General features: G+C 47.2%; 1 long non-coding RNA gene and 1 pseudogene across 2 annotated transcripts; both read right to left on the bottom strand.

Moving 5' to 3' along the window:
• Window positions 1-7,206: 7,206 nt before the first annotated feature.
• LOC120662024 lies at window positions 7,207-8,801 on the bottom strand. The gene is made up of 2 exons (XR_005670168.1): window positions 8,674-8,801; window positions 7,207-7,440 (listed from the first exon to the last, which is right to left on the bottom strand). It is a non-coding gene; the product is annotated as an uncharacterized LOC120662024 (long non-coding RNA).
• Window positions 8,802-9,454: 653 nt separating this feature from the next.
• On the bottom strand, window positions 9,455-25,021 carry LOC120662023 (annotated as a pseudogene). Its single transcript, XR_005670167.1, has 2 exons — window positions 23,932-25,021; window positions 9,455-11,874 (listed from the first exon to the last, which is right to left on the bottom strand). The product of XR_005670167.1 is annotated as a disease resistance protein RGA5-like (transcript).
• Window positions 25,022-25,200: the final 179 nt, after the last annotated feature.

Below are 25,200 nucleotides of genomic sequence, written 5' to 3'. Positions count from 1 at the left end.
CTGTTCAGTATGACTAGATGTTTTAGAAAAAGTTTGACATGCTATACTGCTCGTTTTATTTTTCGAATCGTTATACAAGCTCATGCATAGTTTTATTCATAAGTAAATGTATTGCTGGATTTAGTGCTTTATATTTTTACTGAAGCATTCTTAGATAGAAAAAAATCTCTGTTAAAATTTGCAGCACCAAATCATATCTACAGCTTCTGTAATAAATTTTGTAAATGTCTTTATGTTTCTAGTTTAGAAAATAAAAACTGCAACCCAGCTCCTTTTATGAAGGTGAATTTAAGAACTACTCTATAAACGATTGCCCAGAAAATAAAGTTAACTAAGATCACCACAACAAACACATGCTATGTTGGACTACAACTTTATAGTGAAGGAAAGAATAAATTATATCATGTTGTAACAATATCATTTCGGCATGCATGTAGAAACGGTAAATCTACTCGACGGTGATTACGAGTTGGTTCCCGTGAACACTGCCACTCCGGAGAGTGCCTCTCTTAATTATACTGACTTGAATCAAGACCTGGGCCAAGTCCCAGAAGATCCCAAGGCTAACAGTGCTCAAGAAGGCAAGCCCCGGTGCACATCCTATTATTTGAAATTATGACATCTATATATGTATTTATTACTTGTGCATTACGTTTCAGGAGTTGATTGGAACCCTAGTTGCATGATCCCTAGGTTTCCCTGAATTATACTAGCATGTATAGAACGATAGAAATGCTATGCTTAATACTTCTCGATAGAAGTCGAGTGACTTTTTGCGCTCGCGAGATATAGGATATTTAGAAGTTGAGTGATTTCCTGTCACTCGCGAGCTATAGAGCAAAAGTCGAGTAATTTCTGGTTACTCGCGAGATTTATAGTTATCTTTATATTCCAGTATATGAGATATGGAATACAATATGGAATGATTGGAAATTTGAGATCGGACGGGGGAATGATGATGAGATATAGGTATGGCAACAGGACAGGGTTCCTGGTGCCTTAGCCCCGTCCGAGTCGATTGAGAATCGTACCGTTGTTGGCCCTGCTGATCATGTTTGAACTGTACTAACCGCATGCCGGGAGTAGGAGGTAGTCGAAACCGGTAAGCCTAGTACTGCCTCGTTTCGAAAGTACAGAACTTCATCACCACCCCTTAGGCCAGTCGAGTGGCCGCGGAGAATTGAGATGCATATGTTTACTTTTGGCGGTCTCTCGTAGGGCTCGGCTGACTATATGTAGGTGGGGCGGTTCTGTAGTTCGAGGCGGGGAGGGGGATGGTTGGTTCGTATTGTCCGACGAGGCAAATACGTGTCGTGTTGGTTAGGTCCACCTTGCAAGGTTAAATCGGATCGATTCGCCGTCAGTCGCTCTCGGACATGAGCACCTTGATCTCCGAGTCACATCGTAGTAAGGAAATGAAACGAAATGTTTTGATACATGTTGATGCTATTTAATCAATTATGTTTTCATATTGATTGTTATAGATATGCAAATCATAGATGTGTAGCAACTTTATAACTATAATTTGGAGCTAAAATTTTGAAATTAAGGATATACCCTTATATGCTTTTCTGCAAATGAATCCACCAGCCAGAAAGCTTTGCATGTCTAGATATGTGGGCTAAGTATACCCAAAAGTCGGGTAAGTCTTGCTGAGTATTAGTATACTCAGGGTTTGTTGTTTACCCTGTTTCAGGTATAGAAGCTAATCAGGATTCGCATCAGTGGGCTCGATGTGATGTCCTCACGTGTTCATAGTTATCGTTTTGTTTTATTGGTTCTCAATCAAATTTCCTTCTCTCAGATCATATTCTCTTCCGCTGCTGTCATTTATTTTATGTAAATTCTAAATTTAAAGTTGTTTTGTAAATATTTATGTTATTATTTATTTTTGTGAAATTATATTATGCTGGTATCGTCTGTGCTCGCTGTTGCGCGAGACTTCTGGTGTGTTTCGATTGGCCTGTGGGTTGGAAACAGGCTGTCATGTTACACTTAATTAAGCTAATGCAACTGATGCGTTCAAATGATGGCCATTATATTTAACTAAATCGTTTAACTTGACGGATCTGTCACAATACGTGAACGCGGCAGTTCGATGTGCTCGGCCAACAATCAGCTAGCTGTGCGCTTGTTAATTCGCCAGTCGAGATCTCGCCACGTTCACCAACCCATGACCCATCTGTTTTTTTTTTTTTTTTGCGAAGAACAACTGACCCATCAGCTAACGTATTAACGACCAGCTAGCGTAAAGCTTTTCCGAGCAAGATATCGTTGAGGGTTTATTGGATTGGTAAAAGAAAATGATTGGCGCGGATCACCAGTGGTACTGTATCAAACCTGGAGAAGGGCTCGAATCGCCGGATGTGAGACGAGAGTGGGAAAAAAAGAGAGAAGAATTTACATCGATTGATCCAAGCCAATGCGTGTGCGACAAGCGTAGCTGGATGCAGTGCAGAGAACCAATGGCATCCAACCGACACAAGACGCACAGTAACTGGATGCTGTTTTACACTGTAGACAGAAAAATGAATCCGTCAGAGAACCAAATCGATCACCTGTGGTCAAAGAAAGAACACCATTTTTGTTAAATAATAAAAGAGAGAGCGAAAGAACAGCCTTTTTTGAGGAATATCTGTTTTCTGATGCCCAAGGTGCTAGCCACAGTCATGACATTGCAGCTGTATGCAGCTTCCTGCGATTTATTTAACTACTGAACATCAGTGCCACTAACGTTGCCTGAGGGAAGGATTCAAGTTACGCTTGGAAGCTAGTAGTTTGTCTATAAAATCCTTCGGTCGTCTGGTCAAGCTGGATAAAGGGTGGAGTCATGCTCATGCACCCAGGCCAGCTACCATCAGGTTTCTTCAGAAAGATCTCGCTTTCTCATTCATTGTTTTTATGTCGAGCAGCAGCAGCTGGCCAATTCGATCGATCTACTCTCTTCTTTTTCTTGGACGCAATGTGGGGCTCTTGCGGCTGCCGTTCACGACGACGTTCTCTTGAGGCATCCCGCATTAGGTCCATCGATGTGTCCAATCCTACAACACTGAGCACGCGCCGGGATTCAGGCACGCGCACAATGCCGGGAATTGAAGAGCAGAGGCATATTGTGTTGTGTCAGTGCACGCCGATCACATGCGTGCAGTGTGAAGAACAGACGCTGCAAAATCTCGCCAACGCTGCAAGGCATCCCAGAGCCCGGAGCAAATCGCTCCTTGCAGGCAGCAAGGCGTCGGCCACTGCAAAAGTTAAAAAAATAAATACACAACGAGCACTGCTAGCTGATGCATCGCGATTGCCGATGATTTCTCGGCTCGTTCATTTCTTATATTGGCGTAGGCGTATATCACGAGCAGTGTCAGAGCTAGAGAACTGCTCGATCACCGTGTGCATCGGTCGGTTTAATCTCGTGAAGGACATGATAGAAATCCGATGGATGGATGATGGATCCAAGTCGATCAGTAAATGCGTGTGCCACAACCGTCAACAGCTGCAGCCAACCAATGTCCAATGGCATCCAACCGACAACCGCTCGGTAACTAACCTGAGCCACAGCCCACAGTGAAAAGATATAAGAGGAGTATTCACATTTCGTTTTACAGAAACCGAGCCTTCTCAGAGAAACAAAACTCTATTACTACCAGCAAGGAGAATATGCTTGTTTCCGATGCTCCGGAAGTAGGCAACGTATCTAGTGCAAACCAAGGACCTCGTGTAAACCCGTGCAAACCTACTAAACAAAGTTTCAAAAAATTCTGAAAAAATCATGAATGTGCTTCTCAGCTTACCTCATCTATATATAAAATTTCATGGTTAAATTCGTCTTACTCTAGAAGTTAAAAAAAAGACAAATTTTCTGACAACAATAATGGTTCAAATGCATCTTAAATTTGTCTTTTTTGTAACTTCTAGAGTAAGACGAATTTGACCATGAAATTTTATATATAGATGATGTAATCTGAGAAGCACATTCATGATTTTTTTCAGAATTTTTTGAAACTTTATTTAGTAGGTTTGCACGGGTTTGCACGAAGTCCTTGGTTTGCACTAGATATGTTCCCCCGGAAGTAAGCAAGCAGGTTGAACCCACAAATAGATTCGATTATTATTTTACGCGATTAAAAAGTAAATCAGTCATCTGCATTTTTTATTCAAATCTTGGCTTGCTGCCTATTAGCTCAGTAACGTAGTGTATTGACACCATTTTACAGCGATGATGTCATGCTGTCCAGCTCTCTGTCTTCAGATCAGCCTACAGGTGAAGACAGTGAGAATTCCTTCCAGGATAAAGGCATTGCCCAAGCTCGCGAAAGAAACAGACAGACTGAAGCTAAAAAGACCCTCTCCACTTTACCTTTGAAGAAGATTAAGAATAATATTATAATTTGTAACAGATGCATTGGCTTTAGTTTACCAAGTTTTAGGGTGTGTTTAGTTGGTGAAAAAGTTTGGGTTGTGGTACTGTAGCACATTTCGTTGTTACTTGACAAATAATGTCCAATTATGGACTAATTAGGCTTAAAAGATTCAGCTCGTGCTAATCAGTTAGACTGTGTAATTAGTTATTTTTTCAACTGTATTTAATGCTTCATGCATGTGTCCGAAGATTCGATGCGACGGGTACTGTGCAAATTTTTTTAAAACTAAACAGAACCTTAATATCTGAAGCATCCATCAGTTTCTTGGCTGAAATCTGAGACGCCATTCATTCAGATTCTTTTTGTGTGATGATTACTGAATCAACAAGTAAGATTGCTTCCGTTTGACAGTTGCATTCATCAATCTTCACATCACAATACACTCGCGCACAATACTCACTCAGTTTCAAACCTGGAGATCATCCACACAGCCACACTCTTACCCAGCAGGTCATTCAACACGGCTATTCCTGCTGAGCCCGATGCTTCAAAGACAACCTGAAACTTTGGAGCTTTGATCGATGCCATAACTCCTGAAGAACTAGGTGATCACAGTTGCCTCTCATCCATGGGACTTCACCTAGGAATGCATGTGTTCATGATCCCCACTGGCTTAGCAATTGTGTTGCCAGCCCTGTGAACACCTCATGGTCTCAGTCAGGCTCCTCTCAATCACACGATTGCTCTGAACACTTAGGTTGGAAAATGGACTATTTTCTCCATCTAGCTTATAACAGGAGTGCAGCAGAAGCAATGAGGATCCTGAGCAAGGGTGAGAACTGAGCTGCAAGAAATCCTCACCGCTGCTCCACCTAAGCAAGTTCAGCAAGATCCTGTGGTCTCTGGTCAACAACGACGACCGTTACGCTAGTCTGCACTCTGTAGGAACCCGCACCGTCGGTGCGCCAGCAAACGAGCGCCGTGGACCGGCGATGGGCGACATGGGAGCCGGTAAATCTCGTAGATCCGGTAGCTTGGCTGCACGGCGCGCACTGGATCTCCCGCGGAACGACGGAGGGAAGAGATGATCCTAGGGTTTGAGGCGGAGGGGTACGGCTGGGCATTGCGCTCGTACTGTGCGGGAGATGCGCGGCCGTCGGAGCCGGCGAGAACGGACACCGGGCAGGGGTGTTCAAAGACGCCGTTAAGGTCTCTGGCGCCTGGGCCACGACCCGCGGGTGCTACAGCTCCGAGATCGTCATGACCTTGGAGGCCATGGCGGCGGACGGCGTGGACGCGCTCTCGTCTCCGTAGGAGATGCGCCGATGCCCCGGCGTACAAGTAGAACAAGGACAGGGACAGAACGCTCATCCTGAAGGTCATCGCCATTTGGGGAGGTCTGAGTTTTTTTCAAGAAGTTTCAGCTTCTGAAACTGCAGAACTGCAATCGCGTGCTCTGTTACTTGAGGAGCTTCACGTTGCTGCGCAATTCGAGTGCCGGGATAAGCAGAACATCATAAATAATTGAGCCCAAGTATGCGACAGAACCGCCAAGGTAAACGGCTTAATTAAGCGTAATGGCCATCATTTGAACGCATCAGGCGCATTAGCTTAATTAAGTGTAATCTGACAGCCTGTTTCCAACCCACAGGCCGATCGAAACACACCAGAAGTCTCGCGCAACGGCGAGCACAGACGACACCAGCATAATATAAGTTCACAAAAATAGATAATAACAGAAATATTTACAAAACAGCTTTAAATTTAGAATTTACATAAAATAAATGACAGCAGCGGAAGAGAATATGACCTGAAAGAAGGAAATTTGATTGAGAACCAATAAAACAGAACGATAACTATGAACACGTGAGGACGTCACATCGAGCCCACTGATGCGAATCCTGGTTAGCATCTATACCTGAAACAGGGTAAACAACAAACCCTGAGTATACTAATACTCAACAAGACTTACCCGACTATGGGTATACATAGCCCATTATCTAGACATGCAAGGCTTTCTGGCTGTGGATTATTTGCAGAACAGCGTCTAAAGGTGGATCCTTACTTTCAATATTTTAGCTCACATTCTATATAAATTAATATCCTCTAGGCATTTGCAGAACCCTTTCTAAAACAAACATAATAGAAGATCAATTAGTAATCTCAACATTTCCTTCAACATATACATTAATAATCCATCTCATTACTACGATGCGGTGCTGTGATAAAGGTGCTCATATCCGAGATGCGACGTACGGCGGATCGATCCGATTTAACCTTGCAAGGTGGACCTAACCAACACGGCACGTATTTGCCCCGTCGGACTATACATGCCAACCATTCCCCTCCCCACCTCGAACTACAGAACCGCCCCACCTGCATATAGTCAGCCGAGCTCTACGAGAGACCACCAAAAGTAAACTTAAACATCTCATTTCTCCGCGGCCACTCGACTCGCCCTAAGGGGTGGGTAGAAGTTCTGTACTTTCGAAACAAGGCAGTACTCGGATTACCGGTTTCGACTACCTCCTACTCCCGGCATGCGGTTAGTACAATTCAAACTCGATCACAGGGCCAGGCAACGAACGGTTCTTAACTGACACAGGCGGGGCTAACCTTTCCCTGCCCGGTCTCCATTTTCTTTTCTTTCTCCAACCTATTCCATTATTCCATATACTCAAAATAACGAGATAACCTATATCTCGCGAGTGACCCGAAATCACTCGTCTTCTACCGAGTTCTATTAAACATAGCATTTCTATCGTCCTCTACATACTAGTATAACTCGAGGAGACCTAGGGATCATGCAACTAAGGTTTCATCCAACGCCTAGAAACTTAATGCATAAGCAAATAAATACATATATAACATTTCTTAAGTTAAAATAATAGGTTATGCTCCGGGGCTTGTCTGGGATTAACACTGAGTCAGTGTTAGTTAGATGATACTTGCTTGGCGAGCATCTGCCTTCGGTCATGCACATCGGGATCCATCCATCCATCTTCTAGATGTGTCCACCATTCACCGTCTTCTAGCTCGGCTTCAATGTCACATCCCTCACGTGGTTCATCTATCGTACCTAAATAAAATGCAACAATGCATAAGTATGAATGCACAGTTCTGAGTTGCTCAACAATATAGATGCTATTATTTTCCCTTCACGATAAAGTTGTAGTCTAACAAGTAACAAACAATCATATCACATGGGCAATCATTTATAGGGTAGTTAACTACATTTCTAACTACCCATGGCATCATGATCAACGGCACAAAAGAAGTTCACTATCTGCACAAACAAGCAATAGTTGATTCCTATAACATGCAGGTCATGGCTTGCTAATAATTAAATAACTCAGTACATAAATAACAACAATTTCAGCAAAAATTATTCTAAATAGAAGGTACAAAGAGAAATCTACTCGGTAAAAATCATGTCATTTCATGCATCCATTTAATCCGAATAATTCATTCATTCAGACAACTCCTAGAACAAGATTGAATTATACAGGTCAGACCAGAGCAAAACAGAAGCTGAAAATTTAACAGGAGGTCGACACAGGGATAAATTAGCTACTGTGAATTTTTCATGATTTTATCTACACATAATTAATTCTGAGAAAATAAACAAAACAGACATCAATCTAACAAGATTCATTTTTAACTTCTGTTCTAGTCATGAACTGGTGCTCAAACTTCATGGACAAGCTAAGATATTCAAGAAGAACACTCATAAATATTTTCATGATTTAAAAACAACATAAATTATTTATCATAATTAAAGTCTACTAAACAAGGATTAAATAAAAGAAATATATACACAAATATATAATTAATGAACTTTGGACAGTGGTGTTCATTTAGTATTGGAAACACACAGAAAAATTTTCATACATATATTTAAATCAGAACATCCAGAAATAAAAGAATATATTATTCTACTAGATCTAGCCAAGACTAGGGTTTCATCTAGTTAAAAGTATTAACTGGTGCTCAAATTTTTACACAAATCTAAGCATATCATGAAGTAGCTACCCACCAAAAATAACCCATAGATAGTGAGTAGAACTCCTAGAATAATTATAACCTATGTAATCTAATCTTTTTCCTAGATTAAAATACAGACAGAAAATAAATATGTGCATGTAATGAAAGTTGTAGATATTGTTGCAAGGATTCCAAAACATTTTAGTTTGCATTTTTCTGTTTTCTCTACGATTTTATATTGAATTTACAAATTTGCTGTTTTTGAAAATAAAAGAAAAAGGAAACGAACTTTTGCATCTAGGCCCCTGAACTTCTATCTCCTTCTCACCGTGGGTCCCTGGCCGGGTTGGGAAACAGAGGAGGGGCGGGTGGCCGGATTTCGGCGCCTAGGGTCGACGGCGGCGAGGGGGAACAGGGGGAATAGCACGAGGAGACTACGCTCTACCTCTAGGTGGGTTTGATTGGGGCTGGGGGTGACCGGAAGGGGCTCCTCCGCGGAGCAGTAGCTCCGACGGCGGCGGTTGGTGGCGGCGGCGGCGGTCCGGCGGACCTGGACGGCGGCAAGCGGGTCGGGGAGCACCGGTGGAGGCCAAGGAAGCTAGCTACGGAGTCGTTTGGGCGCGAGGAAGGGTGGAGAAGGGGTCTCCGCAGCGGCCTAGGAGGGGGCGGCGGCCATGGTGGCGGCGGCGGCCGTTCCCGGGCAACAGGGACAATGGAGCTCGGCGCTCGCGCTCAGGAAGGAAGGGAAGAAGGATGGGGACGCCTCGGAGCTCGCGGGAAAGGTCTAGGCGGTCAAGAACGCGAGAAGGGCGAGGTGCAGTCGTCCGGGTCGTCACGGCATCGCCGTGGCGGTTCGGCGGCCATCCTCGTCGAGTGTGCAGGGGATGACGACGCGTGGCGGGGTCCAGCAGCTTCGGGAGAGTCAAGGACGGGGAAGGACTGGGGCGTGGCGAGGGCGCGGCCCATGGCCGACGGCCTCGGCGTTCGGCCAACGCAGAACAGGGAGGGAGAGAGGGAAGAGAGAATGACATGTGGGGGCCACATGTAAGAATTTTTTTTATTTGAATTCAATTTTTTTGGATTGTTACAAAGTAATCCAAGAAACATACAATTCTGCACAAAAGCAGTGAGATTATCATTTGCCTGACATGCAGATTCTCGAAATGTGCTGAACCAACCAATTCATGAAGCAGTCTTTGAAGAGTAAATGACCCTACCAAACACAGCCTATGTGACAACAATTTCACTCTTCAACTCGCTATCTTTTTAATCAACTTGTCTACTAGTGGTTGTATGTTTTAATTTCTCTGCTAGGACAATGTCTCAGCTAACCTAAACGCAACACAATCTTCCCAGTTTGGCAACAAGCACAAACCACAGAAGCAACATAGACATAGTACAGTACACATACCACAAGACAGACACAGGCTGTAATTGCATCTTCTTCATGGCCTTTCTCTTCCTGCCGGCAGCCTTCGTCTACTAAATCCGATGTCAACCGTGGGACAGTTGGGAAGCATCTGCACTTGGCCATTGATGATAGATTTGACGGCCTTCTCCACCGGATCATTTTCACCTTGAGATATCATTCGGATGGTGAGACCGATACGTCTGACAGATGAGAGGTGCCCAATGCCAACCTCTAAACTGCCGTATGTTGATTGTGCTTTGTCTGCGTCGAATCCGAGCCTAAGCCATTCTAGCATTGGCATGCCTCCTTCAAATATCAAACCAGGTCCATCGATATTATAGAATTGGAAGCATGTTAGACATGGGAATGCACCGTGACTGATGAAGAGGCCATCATCTGAAACTTGCTTCACGTCAAGGTATAGGAAACGAATGGCAGGTAAATCTTCAAGAATACGTAGATATTCCTTCTCCATCTTTTGAACAAGTATATCCAAGTACGTTAGATCACAGAGGCAGGAATTAATCCACTTTGGAAACCTCAGGTATTTACTGATATGAATAAACTTTTGGAGGCGGCATGGAGGAGGGCACCATGAATCCACAAAACAATCTCCACCGCCAACGTTGTCATAAATGTAGACACAGCGAAGGCTGTTTCCTCCAAGTTTGCAGAGGGATGACAACAAAGATTCCCTTCTAGTTCTCAGATCAGTTGTGCTGCCCCACATGAACGTCACTCGGAGCACCCTTAACTTGCTCAAAAGTGCTAGATCTTCCCCAAAACTTATGGAACAGTTGCAGCCATCAAGATTCCCTAATTCCTGAAGGGATTCCATGTTACCAAAACCATCTGGCATGATGAGTTGGTACCCAACAAGACACATCAGCCGCTTGAGATGAACAATACTTCCTGGAAGTTTTGTTACTTTAGCTCCAGTTAAATCGAGGGTCTGCAGGTACTGTAGGTTCCCAATTTGGGCCGTTAGCATGGCACCACGTCCTCCACCGAACCTCAGATATCTTAGATGAAATAAACTTAAAATGCAATCAGGATCAAAAGTCCGATACCCGATTTGGGCCGGTAGCGTACCACCACTTGCCATGCTGAACATTAGATGCCTCAGATGAAATAAACTTAAAAAGCCATCATGATCAACAAGCCACGAATCATCATATTCCTATAGATCTAACACCCGAAGAACAGGTAGGTCCAAAACAGGAGGCATCGTCCAACCTCCAACATTGCATATACTAACTGAACGGAGATGAGACAGATTCATGGTTCCTCGAAAGACTGCTACAGCATGTACTGGATTGTACCAGACAGAGAGCCGACGAATCCTTCGATCTGAAGATGGAAGGCCCTGGTTATCCAACATAGTTACAAAATTTTCTTCAGCTGATCGAGAGATGAGGAAGTTCAGTACGATATCGTGGACTCGGCATCCTTCTTCTACTGCATTCATCCCATATCTTGGAACCAAGTTTATCGGCTGGATCAAATTCCTATTTATCAACTCATAAAAGTAACTCTCGGCAACTTGCTCCAAAGTAAAACCTTGTTTTTCAGTGATAAATCCTTCAGCTATCCATCTCCACACCAAGATATCTTTGTAAATCTCATGATCCTCTGGAAATGTACTGAGACAATAAGCAATTCCTCATATGACGAGGTAGATCGTTGTAACTAAGAGAAAGTATCGTATACATTTTGTCCAGCTCACTATCTTTTTCATGCATATAGCTGATAGAATTAAGTGTCCTCTCCCATTCTTCATTTGTTCTCGGTTTAGTAGCTAACAAGCTAGCTAGAGTAACAATAGCCAGTGGCAAACCATCACATGTTTCAAGTATCTGATTTTTAATCCCCTCCAGCTGAACAGGAAACTTATCTTCAGCACGGAATATCCTTTTGAGAAATAAATTTTCAGAATCGCTTCTGCTAAGAGGTTTCATTTCATAGACGAAACCCTCATCTGAAGTGCAGCAGAACTGACCTACACTGTTGTTGCGTGTTGTTATGATTATTCTACTTGTCCGCGCATTTTTTGGAAGAGCACATTGTATGGTTTCCCATGCTAACGTTGTCCAAACGTCATCAATCACAACAAGATACCTACAAGGAAGTTTGTTAGGAAGTGAGATTCACTTTTGCAATAAATACAGAACTTTGCATACATATGGTTACAAGAGTTTACAGCGTTGGAATTCTTTGAATTCTTTGAACAATCTGTAGCTTTTTTTACAGTAGCATATTTCCTGGCTTGTGTACCATAAAGAACGAGTGCATCACCGTGATGATTGATTAATTAAAATGGTCTTAGAATTTCAAAGTGAGAGGCAGTGGAAGCCTGCTCCTTGGTGTGATGAGTGATTGTCAACAAGTGGAGTGGACTAACAGTGTGTAGTCGCGACTCTGTGGAGATTGCGCCAGTTCTTGGTCTGTGGTGTGCAGGTACACGGATGGCGCGGTTGCAGCGAGATGGTTTGGACAAGAGCGTGGCGCGTGCCGATGCACCATGCGGCGGCGTTGCGGTGGCAGGGAGCTCGACGACCATACGAAGGCGGGAGACCTTGCGGTGGCGTTGGAGGCCCGACCGGATGACCGTGCGGTGGAGAAGGGCGGCCCAGATGCTTGGGCCACTGCTGGGACGCGTTGCGATCCATTCCTGGCGCCAAGGCGGGACGGCGTGGAGTTTGTTGGTACCTCGGGAAAAACCAACGGCGGGATGCGTCGACGTCGGCCAAGTCGAAGAGGTTTCGGCGGGAGGTCGGACACGTGGCGTCATCGGGCTTGGCGGGTGTGCCCGGAAACATCGCGCGGGAAGGGTTCGCGGTTCCCTCCAAAACCGCACACGAACTCGGTTTCGGCAGTTTTCCAAAAACTGCCCCCGGAAGATTCCAGAAGGACGCGTGGCGACATCAAGAGGATTGCGTCGAGTCGAAGCAAACTTCTCGGAGTTGTCGCGGCCATCGGATGTCTTCGATGTATCTTTTCCGGTTTTGCCCCTACGGGCTTTTAGTTTAATTTCAGCTGTAGGGGTATTCTAGTCTTTAGTAGTCGGAGGCTTGGATGGCAAGGAAGGGGAGCAGGTGGGAGTGGACGTGCTGGCTTGGGAACAAAAGGCAGGCACCCTCCCTGGGTTGAGGGGGCGCTGGACAGAAAAAGAAAAAGAGCTGCAAGCCAGGCGCCACCTCTCCTCCCTGTTCTTCTTCTCCCCTTCCATCTCTAGGATTCTAGCAATGGATTTTTGAAGAACTTGTAAGGAGATTTTGTGGGAAAGGAGGCCCATCCCTCCTTGTGCCTTCGGGGCTTTGAAATCAAGGTTCGTTTCATGTTCATCTGAGCTCTACATGCATGAATCATCCTAGTTCTTGATTTCCTTGTTCTGGTGTTTCGACTACTTGTTGTTGTGGTTCTTAAGGCTTTTCTTGGCGACTAGAATCATCCTAACCAAGTACTAGAATTCATCTGGATCGCAAGCCTTCAAGAACTCAGTTTTAGGAAAATTCTGAAAACCCCGTTCTTGCCTCGTTCTTCGTCGATTCCTCACAATCCATGGAGTGAATCGTCGATTCCTTTGGTGGGTAGGTTCACAAGGTCTTTGTGAGCGTGCCTGCGAAATTTGATTAGATTTCGACTTGATTTGGGCTTTCAAACGTCAAATCTCTCTCAGGTCGCGGGCTTGAAAAACTCTGCTCTGCTCGGGCAGATTTTTCCTTAACACCGGTTGAACCGATGCTAGCCTTCGCGTGCCTCGGATCAACCGGTGAGTGCTTTTGTCACGGGTTAGGGTTTTTGGGGTTTTGTGTGATTGCACCGGTGCTTTGATCTCCCCGACGTCGGTTTAACCGGCGTTACTAATTTGGTTTGCAGTTTTGGGCGTTTGACCGACGTATAGGGTTTTGCCTACGTCGGATCAACCGGCGTTCATTTACTTTGGTTTTGTTGTCTCTCTGGACGACTGCACCGACGCTCGAGGTTTTTGAGCATCGGTTTAACCGGTGTTCATTGCTTGGTTTGGTGCATTTTGTTGTTCCTCTGGACAACTGCACCGACGTGAGTTTGCGATTTTGTCGGTTTAACCGACGTTCGATCACCGGTTTAACCGACGAGGTTCAAAACCCAGCGTCGGTTCAACCAGTGCTCACTGGTTGTTTGCTGCAGGCTCTGTATCACCGGATTAACCGACGTAGTTCAAATGTGTGCGTCGGATCAACCGATGATATATACCTTGCTTGGTTCTTGCACTGCTTTCGTGCAATTGCTTCCGTGCTTGATCGCTTTGGTTCCTAGGCTTGTTTTGTGTTAGTGTAGCTCCCTTGTAGCTACTCTGCACATCGCCTAGAACTCTGGGGTTGGGGTGCACTCTAGAATTGTGAGCCGAAGTTTTTGATCGCGATTATTTTCGAAGGCTCCCATTCACCCCCCCTCTGGTCGCATTTCTCGGTCCTACAATTGGTATCAGAGCCGGGACGGTTTCTCTATAGCCTTCTCCGGTTCGAAACCGTTGTGCGATCATGGGTTCACCGGGCAAACCCCCGATCTTCGATGGATCCGATTACGACTATTGGAAGGTGCGCATGCGTGCCTATCTTTTGAGTCTAGGTTCCGAGGTCTGGGAGATTTGCGTGGACCCTGATTATGTGAACCTTGCGGTTCGCACGACCGAGCTTCAGGTTAGGAGACATGAGGTCAATAGCAAGGCGTACAACGCTCTCATAGCCTGTCTCTCTCGTCCTGAGTTCGATCGTGTCAGCGACCTTCTCACAGCTCGGGAGATCTGGACACGGTTGGCCAATTTCCATGAAGGAACCAACCATGTCAAGTCGAGGCTGTATGAGACTCACCGGCGGGAGTACGAGAACTTTTCTCAGTTGCCGGGTGAGAGCATCGACACCATGTTCAGTCGTTTTCAGTCGATTGTGAACAAGGTGCGTGCGAACCAGCCACAGGGCACCCAGGCCTACTCCGATCATGAGAAGGCTATGAAGCTTCTCTATGCTCTTGATCGCAAGGTCTGGGAGGTGAAGGTCCAGACTATCATAGAGTCTGCTAGCTATGAGACCCTCACTGTGGATGAGCTGTTCAGTAAGCTCAAGGCTTCGGAGGTGGAGAAGCTCTCTCGAGCTAAGATGGAAGGCAATCATGCTGATGCCTCCGCCTCCAAGTCTATGGCCCTAGTAGGCACCTCTGGAGCTAACTCTGACCCTTCTCTTGGAGGTTTTTGCTTGTCTTCTCTTGTGTCTGTGACAGATGAGCAGCTGGAGGTGCTGGGAAACGAGGAGCTTGCATTGATCATCCACAAGTTCCAGCGTGCCTTCAACAACAGACAAGCACGAGCGAAGACCTGCTCAATTGCGGCAAGACCGGCCACTTCGCCGCCGAGTGCCCCAGGAAGAAGAGTTCCAGGGATGATGACGGCCGCTCCAAGCACGAGGAGTACCGCGAGCACCGCCACAAGCACAAGAGTGGGCACTCCCACAAGAAGAATGGCGGACGTTCCAAGCGGCACCACGAGCGGAAGAAGAAGAACGTCGGCAAGTACAAGGACAAGCAGGCGTTCGTCGCCCAGAGCGAGGATCACTCCTCCACCAGCCAGAGTTCGACGTCTTCGTCCTCATCCAGCTCCAGTGACTCCGACTCACACCACCGCGGCGAAAAGAAGCGGAGCTCCAAGAAGAAGGCCACAGAGGGCTTCACTGGCCTTTGCCTCCATGCTGGGAAGGCGGCCGGTCTCTGCACCATGGCCATCGACTCCGACGCCGACGGAACTCCTTCCACTACCGCAGAGCTTGCACCTCAGCTAGAGTCAAGCTCTGAGGTATGTCCTGAGCACCCCACTCCTGAGGAGTTGGAGGATCTTTACACTGCTTTAGATAATCAGGATTTGATCATTAAGGATGCTAAGAGGCAGTTTAGGGCATTGAGACAGGAGCTGAAGGAAGCTAAGTTAGCTTTAGAGATTGCTCAGTCTGCCCCCGTAGTGGAGGATTGTGTTGAGGAGGATGAGTGCAGTCAGTGCATCGGTTTGATGTCTGACCTGTCCGAGCTCAGGAGCAAGTATGATGAGAACTTGCTCAAGCTCGAGGAGGGCAAGAAGGCCATGGATGAGCTCAAGTCCCGGCCTACCCTCTTGGGTGCTTGCAAGGAGTGCCCAGCACTTAGAGAAGAGCTTAAGGAGAAGAATGTTGCTTTAAGGAAGTTGGAGAAATCTGCAGTTCCTAGCTCTTGCTCTGCTGATTGTACTGTGTGCCCAAGCCTGATCTCTGAGCTTGAGGAGGCACGGAAGGACAAGACCCGGATGGAGGAGGAGAACTCCCACCTTCGGGAGATTCTCAGTTGGGTGTCCGCCCGCGAGCCTCAGTTGGGCATGATGGTTCAGCAGTTTAAGCGTCCTGATGGTGTTGGGGTTGGTTTTGCTTTTACTCCTGCTGACTTTGTCCAACCCTATGGTAAGATTGGTGAGATACTTGAGCCGAGTGTGAATGTACTCTCTTCCACAGCTTCACCAGTTCCTAAGCCAGCACCAGTTAAGGACGGAATCCTCACTGAGCCACCTAAAGCTCCACCTAAAAATCCAGTGTGGGTTCCCAAACCTAACCATCTCAAGAACCGACTGGATACACTCCCTCCTAGTGGTAAGCCAATTCCTAAGCCCAAGGTGAGGACTCAGCCCCCCAGAGTTCCTCAGAGAGCCCCAGCTTCTACACCACAGCCTACACACAAGAGAGAGCCTTACCTGTGTGAGTGGTGCGAAAGGGAGGGTCACTTGGCAGAATTTTGCTTCCGGAGGTTGAGGTTTGAGCGCAGGCAGTCTGAGAGGCGCGCTCCGGAAGTGTTCCACCAGCCTACAGGTGGACACACTCCAGCTCGACGTGGGCAGAGGCGGGATGCCAGGCCACATCGTGTAGGTGGAGGAGGGGGAGGCGGTGGTGGTTACCGCGCTCCTGTTGGTGGTTTCGCCGGCCCTGTTCCACACCGTGCTTTCGGTGATGGTCAGCGTGGCCGAAGCTTTGGTGGCGGAGGCGCACCACGTTTTCCTCAGCATGGTGGTCGCCAGCCACAGTTTTCGTTTGAGGATACTTACCCTGCTTTCGAGCAAATGGCACGACACTGGTTTGCTTCTTTCTGTGCTAACCCCAGTGTCGGGCCATTTGCCCGCTCTTTCTCTTCTTACTGAGCAGGACACTCGAGGCCTGGAGGACATATGGCTCATGGACTCCGGTTGTTCGCGCCACATGACCGGAAGTCACAGATGGTTCTCCAGCCTCACCCCGATGAAGGACAAAGAGTACATCACCTTCGGGGATAACAGCAGAGGAAAGGTACGTGGAGTTGGCGCTATTCGGATTTCTGATGACTTCACCTTGAGAGAGGTTGCCTTGGTTGACAAACTTGGTTTTAATTTGCTTTCTGTCTCGCAACTTCTTGATGATGGGTTTGAGGTGAGCTTTAAGAGAGGTTGCTCGCGTGTTCTTGATTCCAGAGGTGATTTTGTTTGCGGCATTGTTCCTTTTGGTCGTGTGTTTCGCATTGACTTTTCTGGATCTTCTTCGAGCACTTCTCACTGTCTTGTGACTGGTCAGTCCTCTGAGCTCTGGAGGTGGCATAGGAGACTCGGTCACTTGAGCTTTGATCTACTAGTTAGGCTCAGCTCACTTGGTCTGATCCGAGGATTGCCCAAGCTGAAGATGGACAAGGACCTTGTGTGTCACCCGTGTCGTCACGGGAAGATGGTTTCCCTTCCGCACCCACCTGTAAATCAGGTGATGACATCGCACCCTGGCGAGCTTCTTCACATGGACACTGTTGGTCCTGCTCGCGTGCGCTCTGTCGGTGGGAAGTGGTACATTCTTGTGATCGTTGACGACTTCTCTCGGTACTCTTGGGTTTTCTTCTTGGAGACTAAGGATGAGACTTTTCAGCACTTTCGTGATCTTGCTTTGAGGTTACAGAACGAGCTTCCACATGCCATGAGGGCTATCCGCAGTGATAATGGAACTGAATTTAAGAACGCTCATTTTGATGACTTCTGTCATGACTTTGGTCTTGATCACCAATACTCCTCTCCTTATGTTCCTCCACAGAATGGCGTGGTTGAACGCAAAAATCGGACCTTAGTGGAAATGGCCAGGACGATGCTCGATGAGCATAGGACTCCTAGGCGTTTTTGGGCCGAAGCGATCAACACCGCATGCTATGTTGCCAACCGCATCTTCCTTCGCTCATTCATGAAAAAGACTTCGTATGAGTTGCGGTTTGGTCGACAGCCCAGAGTGTCCCACCTGCGTGCTTTTGGTTGCAGATGCTTTGTTCTGAAGGAGGGAAATCTTGATAAGTTTGAGTCTAGGAGCTATGATGGCATTCTTCTTGGCTATGCTCTTCAATCCAGAGGCTATCGTGTTCTTATTCTTGAGACTAACCAGATCGTCGAAACTTGTAATGTAACCTTCGACGAGTCCACTCCTTCTTTGTCTGCTTCTTTGGAGTGTGCAGGTGATGAGGAGGTTGGCCAGGACATCTTTGAGGATGAGGATGAGCCAGAGGCCTTTGAGGATGATGGTGGTGTCCCTGCGCCGGCTGTAGGCCCACTTCCTGGAGATTCGAGTTCTGACGACGATGGCGGCCCGCTCCCCACAGCTTCGACTACGGCCGATCCACGTCCAGCTCAAGGTTCTTCCTCCGGGACCCATGTTGAGGGCGGTGGCGAGGCGACTTCGTCAAGAGAAGCACCACGACACATTCAGCGTCGTCATCCACCTCAACAAATGTTAGGTGACCTCAACGAACGAACCACGAGGTCCAAGGTAACAAGTATCGCTGGCTTTGCTCATTCAGCGTTTGTTGCCTCCTTTGAGCCCAAAGATATTGGACATGCTTTATCTGATTCTAACTGGGTCAATGCCATGCATGAGGAGCTAGAAAACTTTGAGCGAAACCAAGTCTGGGTCCTTGTAGAGCCTCCACCAGATTGCCACCCTATAGGTACCAAATGGGTTTTCAAGAACAAACAGGGTGAGGATGGGATGGTTGTGAGGAACAAGGCTAGGTTAGTAGCTCAGGGTTACAGCCAGCAGGAGGGGATAGATTATGAGGAGACCTTTGCACCTGTAGCTCGTTTAGAGGCCATCAGGATCTTTTTAGCCTTTGCAGCTTCGAAGGGGTTCAAGCTGTATCAGATGGATGTTAAGAGTGCCTTTTTGAACGGGTTTATAGAGGAGGAGGTCTATGTGAAGCAACCTCCTGGCTTTGAGAGTCCCAAGTTTCCAGACCGAGTCTTCAAGCTTCAGAAGGCTTTGTATGGTCTGAAGCAAGCCCCTAGAGCCTAGTATGCGAGATTGAGAGCCTTTTTGCTTAAACAGGGGTTTGTCATGGGATCGGTAGATAAGACTTTGTTTCTCCTCAGGCGTGGTGCTGATTTTCTGTTGGTTCAGATTTACGTGGATGACATTATCTTTGGTGGCTCCTCTCACTCTCTTGTTTCTAGTTTTTCTGATGACATGAGCAGGGAGTTTGAGATGTCTATGATGGGTGAGCTTCAGTTCTTCCTCGGGTTGCACATCAAGCAAACCCGGGATGGCACCTTCGTCCACCAGGCCAAGTACACCAAGGACATGCTCAAGAAGTTCGACTTCGGGGACCTCAGTCCCATGCCGACTCCCATGAGCACTTCTACGGCGCTGGATGAGGACACTGAAGGTGTTGCTGTGGACCAGAAGGAGTATAGGAGCATGATCGGCTCGCTCCTGTACTTGACAGCCACCAGACCCGACATCCAGTTCGCGGTCTGTCTCTGCGCGAGGTTCCAGGCTTCTCCGCGCACTTCTCACAGGAACGCTGTGAAGAGGATTTTCAGGTACCTTCGATACACTCCTGAGTTTGGCTTATGGTACTCTTCTTCCTCTTCTCTTGCGTTGGTTGGCTTCTCTGATGCTGATCATGGTGGGTGTCGGATTGATCGCAAGTCGACTTCAGGCACTTGCCAGTTTCTTGGAACTTCTCTTGTGTCTTGGTCTGCCCGCAAGCAAACTAGTGTAGCCCTTTCCACCACAGAAGCCGAATACATAGCTGCTGCTAGTTGTTGCTCCCAGATCCTTTGGATGAGACACACTCTCAGTGATTATGGCCTAACCTATGGCAGAGTTCCCATTTTCATTGACAGCACCTCAGCCATTAGCTTAGCCAAGAACCCCGTCCTACACTCTCGCTCCAAGCATATAGACGTGAGGTTCCACTTTCTGAGAGATCACTATGAGAAGGGTGATGTCGAGCTGTCCCATGTGTCCACTGAAAATCAAGTAGCCGACATCTTGACCAAGCCCCTAGAACAAGCCACCTATGCTCGCTTGCGGGGAGAGCTTGGCGTGTGCTACCCATTTTGAGTTGGGTAGTTGTTTTTGTAGTTTAGGTTTTGTTTTTCCTTCTTTTTGCTTTTTCTTGCATTTTGTCTACATACCATCTTGCATTGCATTTGCTCATATGCATTACACTTGCACTAAGCTTCTCATGTATGATATCTGCATTTGCTTGTGCCTTGTGCTATGCTATGAGTTGTATATATGCTTTGACCATGAGTAGCTAGCTCCTTTGAATATGTTGTATATTGGCTCTGAGCTTAGCTATTTTATTCTTTGAAAATCATAAAACATGGTCACCTTCTGGATCTGCTACTAGCATGTGTAGGTTTGTATGCTTATGCTATCTTGATCATGCTTAGTGGCTAGGTCCCTTACTCTCACATGCAACAAGATGCCCTCTTTTCTGTTGGAATAGTTTAATTGGTATCTAATTTCAAAAAGTCCAACAATTTGGTTTATCTTGGGTTGCTTTGAGTGAAAAGATCCAGGTGGGATTGCTTGCACCACTGTTCTTGTATCGAGACTGCTCCTCTGGAGAACTTGGACAAGGCTGTGGATGACTGAGAGTGGTGTCTTAAGCTTCTGATGGTCCTTGACCTAGGCTTGGCACATTCGTTAAGTTAAGCGCCTGCAAGCTTTCAACCCCTGGCACCGAAATTTGAAAGTTTTTAATTGGTATCAAGGCTACTTGAGTGGCAGTTGCTGTGATATGGTTTGGGTAGCTCACCTGTATGTTCTTGCTAGCTCTAGCATGCTTGCTTGCCTTCTAGTATGCTATGTCCTTAATGGTGATGCTTTTCTTTTACAAATGACAAATGCTTGCTCATGATCTGTATAGATATATTCTTATGAGCTTCTTCATGCATTGTCTTTGTATATGCACCCTCATATGCTGTGCTGATTTGACCCTTGCAAATGCTCTTGTTCTGTACCTGGAAGCTTTTAGGCACGCATGCACTTCATGGCATATTTCCAGGGGGAGCATCTAGGCAGGGGGAGTTTCCTTGACGTGTGCCTTGTCAACAAGGGGGAGAGAATGTTGTTTTTTGTCTCACCTTAGGGGTTAGGGTGAAATTTCTTGATCCTTGTCCAAAGGGGGAGAGTTTGGTTGTTTGATCTCAGGGAGAGATTCAGACTTTGAGTGTGCACACATCGGGGGAGAGTTGCATAGTGAGGGGGAGCTGCATTTCAGGGGGAGTTTTTGAGCTTTTTCATGCTCTTTGCTGGTTGCGTTGAGCTTAGCCTCTTTCTGGAGGAACCAGATTTGCGCATGCTTGGCTGTGTTGAGCCTTGCCTCCTTCTTGAGGGGTCAAGCATGTTTTGGAGTCAGTGCGTCAAGCCGTTGCCCTTGTCTTAGGGGCTGACTCTTTTCGCTTTGCTATCTTCAAGTGATCTTTTCTGGCTTTCATTCGCTTTTGATCACTTGAGTTAGCTCTCTTTGTTTTCTATTTCTTTTTGGTTACCCTTTTCTTTCACCAGTGCCCGTGTGGGGTATGGTGTTGACAATGCACTCATCAAGGGGGAGATTGAGAGGCAGTGGAAGCCTGCTCCTTGGTGTGATGAGTGATTGTCAACACGTGGAGTGGACTAACAGTGTGTAGTCGCGACTCTGTGGAGATTGCGCCAGTTCTTGGTCTGTGGTGTGCAGGTACACGGATGGCGCGGTTGCAGCGAGATGGTTTGGACAAGAGCGTGGCGCGTGCCGATGCACCATGCGGCGGCGTTGCGGTGGCAGGGAGCTCGACGACCATACGAAGGCGGGAGACCTTGCGGTGGCGTTGGAGGCCCGACCGGATGACCGTGCGGTGGAGAAGGGCGGCCCAGATGCTTGGGCCACTGCTGGGACGCGTTGCGATCCATTCCTGGCGCCAAGGCGGGACGGCGTGGAGTTTGTTGGTACCCTCGGGAAAAACCAACGGCGGGATGCGTCGACGTCGGCCAAGTCGAAGAGGTTTCGACGGGAGGTCGGACACGTGGCGTCATCGGGCTTGGCGGGTGTGCCCGGAAACATCGCGCGGGAAGGGTTCGCGGTTCCCTCCAAAACCGCACACGAACTCGGTTTCGGCAGTTTTCCAAAAACTGCCCCCGGAAGATTCCAGAAGGACGCGTGGCGACATCAAGAGGATTGTGTCGAGTCGAAGCAAACTTCTCGGAGTTGTCGCGGCCATCGGATGTCTTCGATGTATCTTTTCCGGTTTTGCCCCTACGGGCTTTTAGTTTAATTTCAGCTGTAGGGGTATTCTAGTCTTTAGTAGTCCGAGGCTTGGATGGCAAGGAAGGGGAGCAGGTGGGAGTGGACGTGCTGGCTTGGGAACAAAAGGCAGGCACCCTCCCTGGGTTGAGGGGGCGCTGGACAGAAAAAGAAAAAGAGCTGCAAGCCAGGCGCCACCTCTCCTCCCTGTTCTTCTTCTCCCCTTCCATCTCTAGGATTCTAGCAATGGATTTTTGAAGAACTTGTAAGGAGATTTTGTGGGAAAGGAGGCCCATCCCTCCTTGTGCCTTCGGGGCTTTGAAATCAAGGTTCGTTTCATGTTCATCTGAGCTCTACATGCATGAATCATCCTAGTTCTTGATTTCCTTGTTCTGGTGTTTCGACTACTTGTTGCTGTGGTTCTTAAGGCTTTTCTTGGCGACTAGAATCATCCTAACCAAGTACTAGAATTCATCTGGATCGCAAGCCTTCAAGAACTCAGTTTTAGGAAAATTCTGAAAACCCCGTTCTTGCCTCGTTCTTCGTCGATTCCTCACAATCCATGGAGTGAATCGTCGATTCCTTTGGTGGGTAGGTTCACAAGGTCTTTGTGAGCGTGCCTGCGAAATTTGATTAGATTTCGACTTGATTTGGGCTTTCAAACGTCAAATCTCTCTCAGGTCGCGGGCTTGAAAAACTCTGCTATGCTCGGGCAGATTTTTCCTTAACACCGGTTGAACCGATGCTAGCCTTCGCGTGCCTCGGATCAACCGGTGAGTGCTTTTGTCACGGGTTAGGGTTTTTGGGGTTTTGTGTGATTGCACCGGTGCTTTGATCTCCCCGACGTCGGTTTAACCGGCGTTACTAATTTGGTTTGCAGTTTTGGGCGTTTGACCGACGTATAGGGTTTTGCCTACGTCGGATCAACCGGCGTTCATTTACTTTGGTTTTGTTGTCTCTCTGGACGACTGCACCGACGCTCGAGGTTTTTGAGCATCGGTTTAACCGGTGTTCATTGCTTGGTTTGGTGCATTTTGTTGTTCCTCTGGACAACTGCACCGACGTGAGTTTGCGATTTTGTCGGTTTAACCGACGTTCGATCACCGGTTTAACCGACGAGGTTCAAAACCCAGCGTCGGTTCAACCAGTGCTCACTGGTTGTTTGCTGCAGGCTCTGTATCACCGGATTAACCGACGTAGTTCAAATGTGTGCGTCGGATCAACCGATGATATATACCTTGCTTGGTTCTTGCACTGCTTTCGTGCAATTGCTTCCGTGCTTGATCGCTTTGGTTCCTAGGCTTGTTTTGTGTTAGTGTAGCTCCCTTGTAGCTACTCTGCACATCGCCTAGAACTCTGGGGTTGGGGTGCACTCTAGAATTGTGAGCCGAAGTTTTTGATCGCGATTATTTTCGAAGGCTCCCATTCACCCCCCCTCTGGTCGCATTTCTCGGTCCTACACAAAATTTTAGTTATTGTCGTGTAAAAAACCAGAATAATTAATGGCTGGGCCGGCAGTGTTCTGACTTGCCCACAAATATGCACTACGATCCAAGGTCCTCAAATTTCTAAAAGAAGGCGTACGTACCGAACAAACCATAAAGAAAAAGGTAAACTAACCTTGTATTTTTAAGATATGATCTTAGCTGGTCGATGAGTAGTTGCTCGCTGCAAGATCCCATTGCCATCGACTTCGGAACTCCAGTTTGAACATGCAACTCCCGTAGAAGGTTATTTATGTTGGGCTTTTGCGATACCGATACAAAAGCTACACAAGAGAATTGACCTTTGATTTTCTCGTACACCTGTTTAGCAAGTGTAGTCTTGCCTGAACCTCCAGGTCCAACGATGGAGACAACCCTCCGTCGCTCCTTTGGGTTCTCGTCGACAAGCCGAACAATGATCTCCTGGCTTGGTTTTTCGACGCCCACGAGTTCTTCCACCTCCACATAGAGTGCCTGTAACCGAGGATCGATCTCCGTGTGCGAGATGCTAGAGCTGCCCTCTTCGATCTTGTATCTCTTTCTACGCTCCTCTGCTACTTTGACGTTAGCAAGGAGTTCTTTGATCTCCTCAGCAAACCTGTAGCGGTAGTGTAGTTTCTTGAGCTTCCGGATCTTCTTGTGGAAGAAGCTCTTGAGTCTGGTGGTGTCAGCCGGTTCATAGTCGACGCGGTGACTGAACAGATCGATGCTGTCTTCCATGTCGTAAGCCATCTCGCGCATCTCCGCCATCCAGGCCTTCACCTGCACACCCGGGCTCTCGACAGCCGCGTACTTCTCCAGCGCGAGGTTAATGGCCATCAGCTCCTCCCTGAGGTGCTCCAGCTTCTTCCTCAGGTTCTTGAGCTCGGTGTACTTCTTCTCTATAAGCTTAGTGAGCTTGCCGAGGACGGGGCTCATCACCCCTGTCAAGGCGCTCACCATGATATTTTCCCCAACTCCTCCCATCTTCGGATCTTTCTCCTTTTCAAGCGATTGATCGATCCTCCCCTCTCCTCCTCGGACTCACATTAACCAGCGGATCTTGGAATTTGAGACTAGATTTGGGTGATTGGATCCAACAACAAGTTGGAATGAAAGAAAAATGAAACGGAAAACGAGGATGGTGACAGGTGGAGAGAAGTACGAACCAGTGCCAGTGCCCCCCGCCCCGCCCCCCACCACCACGCAAACTCCGTTGACGACGGAGGCCTCTTTTGCGGTGGCCAAAGACTTGGTGAGATCTTCTGTCTTGCTCAATTATTGCTCCACCTCAAGCGAATCCAAGCCCGTCCAATCGATTTACACGGTTCCGGTTTATTTGGCTTTTACTTTTTTAGAAAGAGGACTCTACCAAGGGCCAAAAGGTGTCAGAAAGAATTTCATAATTACTCGTTTTTTTTCTTAA

Source organism: Panicum virgatum, chromosome 2N, assembly GCF_016808335.1.
Source record: "Panicum virgatum strain AP13 chromosome 2N, P.virgatum_v5, whole genome shotgun sequence".
NCBI lineage: Eukaryota > Viridiplantae > Streptophyta > Magnoliopsida > Poales > Poaceae > Panicum > Panicum virgatum.
Note: the sequence above shows the minus strand (reverse complement) of the source record. Positions and strands in the feature narration are given on the sequence as shown.